General features: G+C 43.8%; 1 protein-coding gene across 1 annotated transcript in view; it reads left to right on the top strand.

The window, feature by feature from the left end:
• LOC118740297 (conserved oligomeric Golgi complex subunit 5) overlaps positions 1–11,608 on the top strand; it is a 98,277-nt gene that overhangs the window by 1,752 nt on the left and 84,917 nt on the right. The gene's annotated exons all lie outside the window — the stretch shown is intronic.

Raw genomic sequence — 11,608 nt, forward strand, 5'->3', positions numbered from 1 at the left:
TTTAGTAGTGTTTTAAAAGTGGAAACTGGTGATTTAGTGCATTTTTGGCGTGGTAATTGCTTATAGAAAACAACGAAATTTAACAAAAGTTTTTTGTTCATAACTTTTAAATGGTTAATAATATTATCTCACCCCCTCCGGAATGTTATTAGGGGGGCCGAAACGCGTCGTTTGGTACGCCTCCCGACTTTTCCGCACCTTTTTTAGGGGTTGTTACCCCACCCTAGAGAATTACCGCTATCTACAATTTTGGTGTTTTTAAAGGGCACCAAAATTAATTTCGGTGCACACTCGGTTTCCGACGTCACGCTGTCACGCTGTCCCAAAACACATATTTGCAAATTTCTCGGAAACCGAGTGTGCACCGAAATTATTTTTGGTGGCCCTTAAAAACACCTAAATAGAACCTAATTCCTGAATAACATTTACCAGTGTTCGACGAAATTTAGTGGGTGAGTCAGCTGGCGGTGAATCACGCTGGCTGACCGATAAACTTTTGCGATTTTCTCAGAAGCAGAGTGAGTACTTAAATTAATTTTGGAGGCCCTAAATAACACCTAAATAGTACCTACTTCCTGATTAATTTTATCAGTTTTTGGAAGGGTGGGTCAGCTAGCGTAGAAAGGAAGCCCTCGTAAAACAAATTATTTCTCAGTAGCGAAAAAGGTCCCTGGTGGATTCCTACGACAGCCGGTTCTACATACCGGAATGACTCGGGTTTTACTCGACCAAGGGCTTTTGCTAAACGGAGTAAGATCGGCGAAGTGTGTCGGAAGTTTTTCGCCCATAGGGCTGCATTTGCTACGTATTCTTCTGCTCAGGGCTGGCAAACCCAGGGCCAGAAACCTTCACCTGCTGTGCATGCCAGAGACGATTACACCACAACTCTACCTCAGTCAAATGCAATGCTTGCGACGGGTGGAGTCACCTCAGATTCTGCATCATTCAAACAGAGCAGCCTTTACGGCTAACCCCAGTCCACCTGAGCAGCTCGACACAAACACCACAGCACCACAACACAATAGCCCACACGACACTGCACAACCGCACCACCACCCACAAGCCGCCGCCAACAACTCCTGGTTCCTCCTCTGCACGGTATGTCAGACCAAGATATTCCGTAACGTGACATCAGTCAAGTGCAACTCCTGCCTTGGCTGGTGCCACTTTAAGGCATGTTCAGGTCTGCGCATCACGTGGGATTGGACGAGAAATTTCGAGGGCCCGTGTTGCGCCGCAGACAGACTTGGCTGAGCAGATAAATAGACGATTCGATATTCTGCACAATGAACGACGACGCACCCGCCAGGATTATGAGCAGCTGATGCAGCTTGGCAGACATAATAGTCAGCGCTGGTCTGATAGATAGATAGATTAAGTAGAGGTATGCACTGCGACCAAATGATCTATTGTGCCCTCGACTGTTTAGAGTACCTCATCTAGTCCCAGAGAACCCAAGAATTTAAGGAGATCTCCGGGGGCTAGCGATTGTAAGACTTCATCGCTTGGCCAGAGTTGGCCTAGGTGTCTCTCCCGTCTTCTCGCAACTGCCTCGCATTCGCGAAGCAGATGCAGAGCGGTCTCCTCAGCCACATCGCAGAACCGACATAGGTCGTTAGACCAGATCCCCAACCTGTGCAGGTGACCTCTCAGTCTGCAGTGACCCGTCATAAAGCCTGTCAATATCCTTACCCTTCCTTTGGGAAGGTTTATAATTGCTCTATACCTTGTATGGTTGTAACCTCCCAGTAGGCTTTTAGCCTGGCGTTGGCCTGCCGTGTTACGCCAGTGCTGATTCCTTACTGTGTTCCTCTCCTTCCTGAGCTCTTCCTTGATTGTACTAGGTCCAATCGCTATGAAGGGCTCATGCCCTATAGGCAACGAGGCGGCTGCCTTCCTAGCTAGGCGGTCTGCTTCCTCATTGCCGACAACTCCAACGTGACCTGGCACCCAAGCTAATTGGATGTCGTTGTACTCCGCCAGAGCGTTGAGCTTATCAATACACTCAAGAACCAGAGAGGACTTGACCTCAAATGATAATAGGGCCTTGAGTACTGCCTGGCTGTCGCTCATGATCAAAATCCTTTCATTACGATAGTTCCTACGCAGGTTAATCTCTGCACACAGACTTATGGCATAGACTTCCGCTAGGAAGATGCTTGGGTATACGCCCATGGGTACCGAAAGCTTTAGCCTTGGCCCGTGAACGCCTGCACCAATACCTTCGGGAGTTTTGGAGCCGTCTGTGTACCATTGCATTGAGCTCGCTTGTATCTGCCTCTCCAAAAAAGAGGTGCTCTAAGTCGACTTGGTGCAAAGCGCTATTTTGAATCTTCTGTCAAAGCTAACTAGTTTGGGCCTGTCGTCTCTGGGGAACAGAGCTAATGGAATTTGGGAGCCTAGCTTGTCCCTGTACCCCGATGGTAGGATTTTACCTTTACCAAAGCCTTCTCTTGCGAAGTTCAATAGAGTTCGCCTTGCTGCCTGTCTGATAAACAGCGTATCATGGCGACCTATGCTGTCGGCGAAGCATTCCCACGACAGCCGGTTCTATGTACCGGAATGACTCGGGTTTTACCCGACCAAGGGCTGTTGTTTCGGCGATCTAACCACGTTTAGGGGTAGGGTAGCATATGTCAAAGGCCACTCTCATCATCCCACATATCTGGAAGATAGGCCGAGTGGTCCCACTGGTCTAACCGGGGAAAGCAGCCAACAAAGGAGAATCTTATCGCCCGATAACACTCCTTTCCCCGGTAGCGAAGCATGGCTTCCGTAAAGTGACGTAAGTGGCCTCCCTGTGAGAGAACTATTCTAGTAGCGTTGGACCTGTCAAAGGCGTTTGACACCGTCAGCCACTCCACGATACTAGAAGATATAGATGCCTCTTCTTTCACGCAGAGGCTCAAACGGTGGTCAGCGAATTATCTGAGTGGTCAACACTCGTCGGTAATGTTTAAAGACAAATCGAGCAAACTCAGAAAAATAAAACAGGGGGTTCCACAGGGTGGTGTCCTTTCCCCGCTACTGTTTAAATTTTACATTTCAAAGCTCCCTCAACCACCAGAGGTAGTCTCGATTGTCTCATACGCCGACGATTGCTCGATCATGGCGACTGGGAATAGAATTGATGACCTGTGTTTGAAAGTAAATGGATATCTCTCCGATCTTTCTCGCTTCTTCACTGCAAAGTGTCTAGCCCTCTCCCCTACGAAATCCTCTACGACCTTGTTTACAACCTGGACGAAGGAGGTCAGGCTACCGCTGGGAATTCACGTCGACGATACACCAATTCCGACGGTGAATAACTCCAAAATACTCGGAGTAACCTTTGACAGTCTGCTCTCCTTCTCTGCGCACGCAACCGCTATTGTCAACAAAGTACCCCTGTAGCGAAATGGACTAGTGTGGAACTGGTTCGTTTCTAGTGCGTTTGGAACCATGACTAGTACGCGTAGTATCTTTTTTGCATGCTAGCGACTGGCGAATTTAACATTGCGATGTGCTAGGAAGGGTCAATTGTCCCCCGTTGCATCCCTTTGGCTCTAGTTCCGAACCAGTTCTAAATTCGACAGACAAGATCTAGTTCGTTTTGCATCCCTTTTTCTATAGTTCCGTACCATTTCCAAATTCGACAGACGAGATCTAGTTCGTTCTGCATCCCCTTTTCTTTAGTTCCAAACCAGTTCATAATTCGACAGATGAGATCTAGTTCGATCTGCATCCATTTTTTATAGTTCCCAACCTGTTATAAATTCGTCACCTTAGATCTATATTTCTAATCAGGCTTGTCGAAACATTTCCCTTTTATATTAAATACGATCGGTTGAAGGAAGGACAATACCATCACAAATGTTTAAACGCATTTATCAAAAATGTATAAACCACATTAGTAGTAGTAGTAGTATTAAACTTAAGTAGTAAGTAAAAAACAAAAGTGCGTTCTGCTTAAAAGTAAAAATATTAGTTCACTTTGTCTTCTTCTTCTTCTTCTTATTTGGCGCTGTAACCGCCTAAGCGATTTTGGCCGAGTCCAAAGCAGCACGCCAGTCATTTCTCTTCTGTGCTAACTGACGCCAATTGAAAATGCCAAGTGAAGCCAAGTCCTTCTCCACCTGATCTTTCCAACGCAGAGGAGGCCTTCCTCTTCCTCTGTTACCAGCATCGCGGCCCGCGTTGAATATTTTCAGAGCAGGAGCGTTTCTGTCCATCCGAACGACATGGCCAAGCCAGCGGAGCCGCTGAATTTTAATTCGCTGCACTATGTCTATATCGTTGTAAAGCTCATACAGCTCATCGTTAAATCGTCTGCGATATTCGCCATCACCAACGCGTAAAGGTCCGTAAATCTTTCGCAGAATCTTTCTCTCGAAAACTCCAAGAGCCGCCTCATCAGATGCTTTCATTGTCCATGCTTCCGCGCCATACACCAGCACAGGCATGATGAGTGTCTTATAGAGTGTGATCTTTGTACGACGAGAGAGGACTTTACTTCTCAATTGCCTACTCAGCCCAAAGTAGCACTTGTTGGCAAGAGTGATTCTCCGTTGGATTTCAAGGCTGACATTATTATTGGTGTTAATGCTGGTTCGCAAATAAACGAAGTCGTCTACTTTTTCAAACTTGTAACTGTCAACAGTGACGTGGGTGCCAAGACGCGTATGCTCTGACTGTTTGTGTGCTGACAGGAGATACTTCGTTTTGTCCTCGTTCACCACCAGACCCATTCGCTTTGCTTCTCTATCCAATCCCGAGAAGGCAGAACAGACGTAGCCCTTATTTTTACCGATAATAAATAATGTCGTCGGCATACGCCAGCAATTGTACGCTCTTATAAAGTATTGTGCGGCTCTTATTATCTTCTCCAACATAAGATTAAAGAAATCACACGAAAGGGAGTCCCCTTGTCTGAAACCTCGTTTGGTATCAAACGGCTCGGAGAGGTCCTTCCCTATTCTGACGGAGCTGGTGGTATTGCTCAACGTCATTTTACACAGCCGTATTAGTTTCGCGGGGATACCAAATTCAGACATCGCGGCATAAAGGCAACTTCTCTTCGTGCTGTCGAAAGCGGCTTTGAAATCGACAAATAGATGGTGTGTGTCGATCCTATTCTCGCGGGTCTTTTCCAAGATTTGGCGTATTGTGAATACCTGATCTATGGTGGATTTTCCAGGCCTAAAGCCACACTGATAAGGTCCAATCAGCTCGTTGACGGTGGGCTTCAGTCTTTCGCACAATACGCTCGATAAGACCTTGTAACCTGTGCTTAGAAGGCTAATTCCGCGGTAGTTGGCGCGTATGGCGGGGTCGCCTTTCTTGTGGATTGGGCAGAGCACACTTAAATTCCAGTCGTCGGGAATGCGTTCATCTGACCATATTCTGCATACGAGCTGATGCATGCACCTCATCAGCTCCTCGCCGCCGTACTTGAATAGCTCGGCTGGCAGGCCGTCAGCTCCAGCAGCTTTGTTGTTTTTCAGCCGCGTAATCGCTATTCGTACCTCGTCATAGTCAGGCGGTGGGACAGCTACTCCATCATCATCGACTGGGGACTCGGGTTCGTCTTCCTCACTACTTTCAACGCTGCTACCATTCAGTAGGTTATAAAAGTGTTCCCTCCACAATTTAAGTATATTCTGGACATCGGTCACTAGGTCGCCATTGTTGTTCTTACAGGAGTTCGCCCCGGTCTTGAAACCTTCCGTAAGTCGCCTAACCCTCTGGTAGAATTTTCGGGCGTTCTTCCTGTCGGCCAGCATCTCAAGCTCTTCGCACTCACGTATTTCGGCCTCTCTCTTATTGCGGCAAATATGTCTCGCTTCCTTCTTCAGTTCCCTATAACGGTCCCACATGGCTCTCGTTGCGCCCGATCGCAGCATCTTTTTTCTCTGCGGCTTCTTGACATTCCTCATCGTACCAGTTGTTCTTTCGGGCTCGCTGAAATCCAACTACTTCTTCGGCGGCGGTACTTAATGATCGGGAAATGTGGTTCCACTGCTCGCGTACGTCGGATTGTTGAAGAGTGCTCTCAGAGAGCAGGTGTGTGAGTCGAGTGGCGAATAAATTGGCCGTCTGTTGTGATTGCAGCTTTTCGAAGTTAAGCTTTCCTTGCATTGTTGGACGCACATTTTTTGCTGCACAGAGGCGGGTGCGTATCTTGGCTACAACAAGATAGTGGTCCGAGTCGATGTTTGGCCCTCGGAGTGTACGTACGTCCAAAACGCTTGAAGCATGCCTTCCGTCTATCACAACATGATCGATTTGGTTTCTCGTTTTTCGATCTGGAGACAGCCATGTAGCTTGGTGGATGTTCTTATGCTGGAACCTAGTACTACATATTACCATATTTCGGGCCCCGGCGAAGTCGATCAGCCTCAGTCCGTTATCGGACGTTTCGTCGTGGAGGCTGAATTTTCCGACAGTGGCGCCAAAGATCCCTTCCTTGCCCACCTTGGCATTAAAATCGCCAAGCACGATTTTGACATCGTGTCGGGGGCAGCGCTCATATGTACGTTCCAAGCGCTCATAGAAGAGATTCTTGGACGCCTCATCCTTCTCTTCCGTCGGGGCATGGGCGCAGATGAGCGAGATGTTGAAGAATCTAGCTTTGATGCGGATTGTGGCTAGACGTTCGTCCACCGGGATGAACGCCAGTACTCGGCGACGGAGTCTCTCTCCTACCACGAATCCAACATCGAATTTGCGCTCCTTTACGTGGCAACTGTAGTAGACGTCGCAAGGCTTCACGCTTACTTTACCTTGCCCCGTCCATCGCATTTCTTAGATGGCGGTGATGTCAGCCTTTGTCTTCCCGAGGACATCAACCAGCCGGGCAGAGGCACCTTCCCCATTAAGGGTCCGGATATTCCAGGTGCATACCCTTAAATCATAGTCCTTTATACGTTTGCCGTGGTCGTCATCAGAAAAAGGGGGTCTCATCCGAGGCTGTTTGCTTCTTTTCATTGGGCGGGGTTTTAACGTGGCGGGACCCAAACCCAGCGCACGCGAAGTTTTACGCCTTCTCACTTTAGCTCGCTCCCAAACGGGTGTTTGGTTGCTACCCAGAGGATACGTGGATATAAATATCCGGACGTTGTGAGCTGCGATTTGAAACGTACGCACAAGAATCGTTTCTGGCCACTCCCAGGTGAATGGCAGTCAAAAGTTTTCCACTTCTGCGCACGGAACCATCCTTCTTGTCTTACTTGTCTAAATTTAAGCATATTGATTTTTAAGTAAATTCAGTTCCTTTGAAGCTTATATGTATATTAGGGCGGGTCGAAAATCTAATTTTTCTCAAATCCCTTGGTAATAGTGGAAATATATTGTATCATGAAGTCAGCAACAAGCCTGCAAAATATTAGTATTTTAATTTAATTGTGAGAGCCCGCGCATCGACCGCCAAGTGACCCACAGCACACTATTCGAATAAGACCAATTCTTGTTCAAAATTCTGGGTCCAGTAAAAAGGGTTGTGCATATTATTAGATAATGAATCCTTTAACACAAAAGATAAAGTCAAGTATCATTTCGCGCAGCCCTTTATCTTATCGTTAATCTCAAACTCATCTATTTTCAAGAAAATTTTAATTGTTCTCTTGATAATTGCACTGGCTTATAGTCAAAAGATGTAAGTAACAGCATTAATATTTCTGACGTGAATTTAGGTCGCTGGTTCCAAATAGTCTAATCTTTTTTTAATATTGGCTATAGTTTGCGAATTTTTGCAAATTTAGGAACAATTTCGGTAGCTCTAATAGAATAGCCATTATTTTCCATCATCGTGGAAAAATTTTGTTTATGCAAATGAGTATGGAAACACTGAACAGGCACAACTTCTAGAAACACTAATTAGTTTACTTATGTTTATGCATACAATTTAAAAATTGCAAATATAGCAAAATGACAAAAAAATTTTGTTTACAATTTTTTTATTTTAAAATAATTGGTTTATAATCTGAACGATTTTCATCATATTATTATCATAAATCAGTAACAGTAAGTCTCGCCTTCAATTTCATAATTATTACGTACCCATCGGGTAACATTTACCAAAGTTATATCGAAAAAATTAAGTGGATATCCAGTATTTTTCTAAAAAAATTTCTCTTCAATTGTATAAATAACCTATAAATAAAAGACCCGGATTACAGAAAACTGTGCCAGCGAGTGACTTTTTTCGTTAAAGCTGAATGCAAAGCAATATCGTCCAATTGGAGAGTCCTCAAAAGGATTTCCCAGGATATGTTAAAGACTATTGCATTTATCTACAGAAACTTTTTTACATAATGGAATTAACTAAAATATTTATGTATATCTAAACACTTATTGCACGTCCCCTACTTCATACAACGGCAAATTTAGAAACCGCGAAAAATGTGCTTCTCTTCCTATTCTTTGACAATACATTCATTCACCACGATCTTGAAAACTGACCAAATCGGCGTGACCAAGTCCATGGTCATTTTAATATTATATAAACATCCGAAAATATTAAAACGTTTGAAATAAATCTCGTCTCACTTTTTTTCTTTTTCACTTTCTTGCTGAAGTAATGAAGAATTGAAAATTCATAAGGGAAAATTATAGTTTTTGTAAGTTTTATCTTAATATCGTAAAAACGTATAGACTTATTGAAAAATGATAAATGAACGTGAGGTACTAAATTTAATAGCCCTTAATTTGATATATCGTTCTGTTCATAACAATAACGCATTCAATAGATATTACAAGCCAAAGTTTCATTTTCAACATTTATACACTTTGATTCAATTGCGCGGGCTAAAGATAAGTTTTAAATTAATCTTTCTTGGCCAATAACAATTGGCTTAGACCTAGGACATCATAATATTACTATTACAATGCGGTCAAATGACTTTTATTTTCCCCCATACAAAATCGACCCAGCCTAATGTATATGAAGTACTTCGAAAGTTTTTGTCGTACTTAACTTAAATAAGATATTTAGTCAGTCAATAAAGTTTAGGTACAGCGAAGATTTTACAATACCGGCAACTATTTTTTAAATATTTTATTTTTCCCTAATTTTTTATAAAAATATGGGTAATTCTACACCAAAAACCCCAAAAATTAGAGTTCCAAACCTTATGCAAAATTAAAGAAAACTGCAAATTTCCACCCAAATATTGCAATTTACACTCTTTAGAAAAAAGTTAAGTACGCAGTTTTTTAGCCCATTCAATTTTAGTATAACAAAGTGCAAGTTTGAGGTAGCTAGCACTTACCATTGATATTTAGCAATTTTTTCTTTTTTTTTTTGTTTGGTAAGTCCTAGCTTCCTCATACTTGCACTTCATTATACTAAAATTGAATGGGCTAAAAAACTGCAAACTCAACTTTTTTCTAGATAGCGTAAATAGAAAGTGAATTATTTTAATGAAATTTTGCAGAATTTTCTTAAATTTTGCACAAGGTTTGGAACTCTGATTTTTGGGGATTTTGTTGTAGAATTTACCCCATTTTTATAAAAAATTACCGAAAACTAAAATATTTAAAAAATAGTTGCCCGTATTGTAAAAAATTCGTTGTACCTAAACTTTATTGAGTGACTGTATTAAGGTAGCTGTGCTGGATTGCATAAAAGAAATATTAATTTGTCTTTTCTTAAAAAGAAAAAGGAGCTCTGGTGGCTTGCATTTTTAAATAAATTTAGTGAGAAAGTGGTAATTATTTTGACACCTTTTTTTTGAATGCCTCTTTTTCTGCAACTGCATTGCCTTTCTCAATTGTCCTTCAGGATTTTGGCCTTTGTTTATGGAATCACTAAGTATAATGATCCTTAAAAATTATACCAGCGTGATTACAAACGTTTTTTTTTGAGAGGTAGCCGCACCCTTATAAAAGGAATAAGACCCAAACTTTTCAGGTCAAAATTTCAGTACGTTGCGTCTGTATGGCCTTTTCAATTTTATAAATTATCATTATTTTTAAGTGGAAAAATAAAACTCAAAATTAATGATAATCTTTGCGCGAAAAGATTAAATCATAAAATAGTCATTATTTGTAATCCCAAAAATAAAAATCAAATAATAATTATTTCCGTTTGAGCGAAAAAATAAAAATCAATAATAATTCATAAAATAATGATTAAATGCTGATTTAAATTATTTTACTCATAATGATTACCTTCCCTGCTTTTAAAATTTAAAATAAAATAGTTCAGTGAAAGTACCACATTGGTTCACTAGTTCGTGTTTTCCCTACAGGGACAGAGCAGCAACAAGGTCCTCAAGTCGCTAGCCGGCAGTACGTGGGGCAAAGACAAAGAAACGTTGCTGGCAACATACAAGGCAATAGGCCGGCCGGTTTTAAATTACGCAGCACCAGTGTGGTCGCCGGGGACTAGTAGGACGCAGTGGACGAAGCTGCAGACGGCACAGTACACCGCACTCAGGACAGCGACGGGATGCCTCCTGATGTCGCCCGAACACCATCTTCACGGCGAGGCGCAAATGCTCCCCGTAAAGGAGCACAATATAATGCTCTGCAAGCAGTTCCTGATCGGGAGCCACAGAAGTGGCCACCCAAACAGACAGCTGCTTGCAGAGGAGCCCTCGCCTAGGCACGTCAGGAGGCATCTATATGAACTGACGGACGAAGTCCAGAGGTTCATCAAGCAACCTCTGGACCCGACTGCTTACCGACAGGCCCTGAACGGCATTCACAGGGAGTCAGTCTCGAGTTATGTAGACTCCAGACCTGTGAATGCCGTTCTAGGCATACAGCCCCCGGACACAGACGAGACGGAGCTTCATCTGCCTCGGGAGACGCGCACAACACTAGCACAACTTCGCTCCGGCTACTGCAGCAGGTTAAACTCCTACCTGAGTAGATTGAATGAGGATGTGCCGAATGAGTGTCCGGCATGCGGAGAGACCCCACATGACTCGAAACATCTCTTCGCATGCCCGGAAAACCCGACAACCCTAACGGCCTTGTCCCTGTGGACCAACCCCACAGAAGCTGCACGCTTCCTAGGGTTGCCGTTAGTGGAACTTGACGACAACGACTGAGATACCAACCGTCCTGGGCGGGGTTGTTGTAGCCGCTACAACAACAACAACAACAACCTATGCTGACTTTGGCACCAGACCATCTGCCCATAGTCATCTCTATCGATAAACCAACCGACTTTGCTTCCGCGGAGCACCGAACCTATATCAACTTTTCTAAAGCCGATTGGAAACGGCTTCGTGGAATTTACTGAGAGCACCTTCGCTGCGCTTCCCACACCAACCGACGTCAACCTTGGTGAACGTATGCTCCGCAGGGTTGTCACTGCTGCTGCAGCTCTCTTCGTACCAGAAGGATGCATTACGGACATCCGTCCATACTTCCCTGCTATTCTAGCCGATAAGCGTGACAACCTTCGTCAGGCCGATTCCGGAAATCCCCTTATCAGGGAGCTCAACGCGGAGATTCGGCAGCTTTTGAACGTACATAAGCGGAAAAAGTGAGAAGAGCATCTGAAGACTTGTAACCTCACCTCTGGTGTGAGTAAGCTTTGGTAAACCGTGAGGTCACTGTCCTGTTAACTAGGTCCTTGCTTCGGAGAATTCCGTTTTTATAGCGTGTTAAATCAAAC

The sequence above is a fragment of the Rhagoletis pomonella genome, unplaced genomic scaffold (assembly GCF_013731165.1).
Source record: "Rhagoletis pomonella isolate Grant_MI unplaced genomic scaffold, Rhpom_1.0 Rhpom_scaffold_00006, whole genome shotgun sequence".
Taxonomy (NCBI): Eukaryota; Metazoa; Arthropoda; class Insecta; order Diptera; family Tephritidae; genus Rhagoletis; species Rhagoletis pomonella.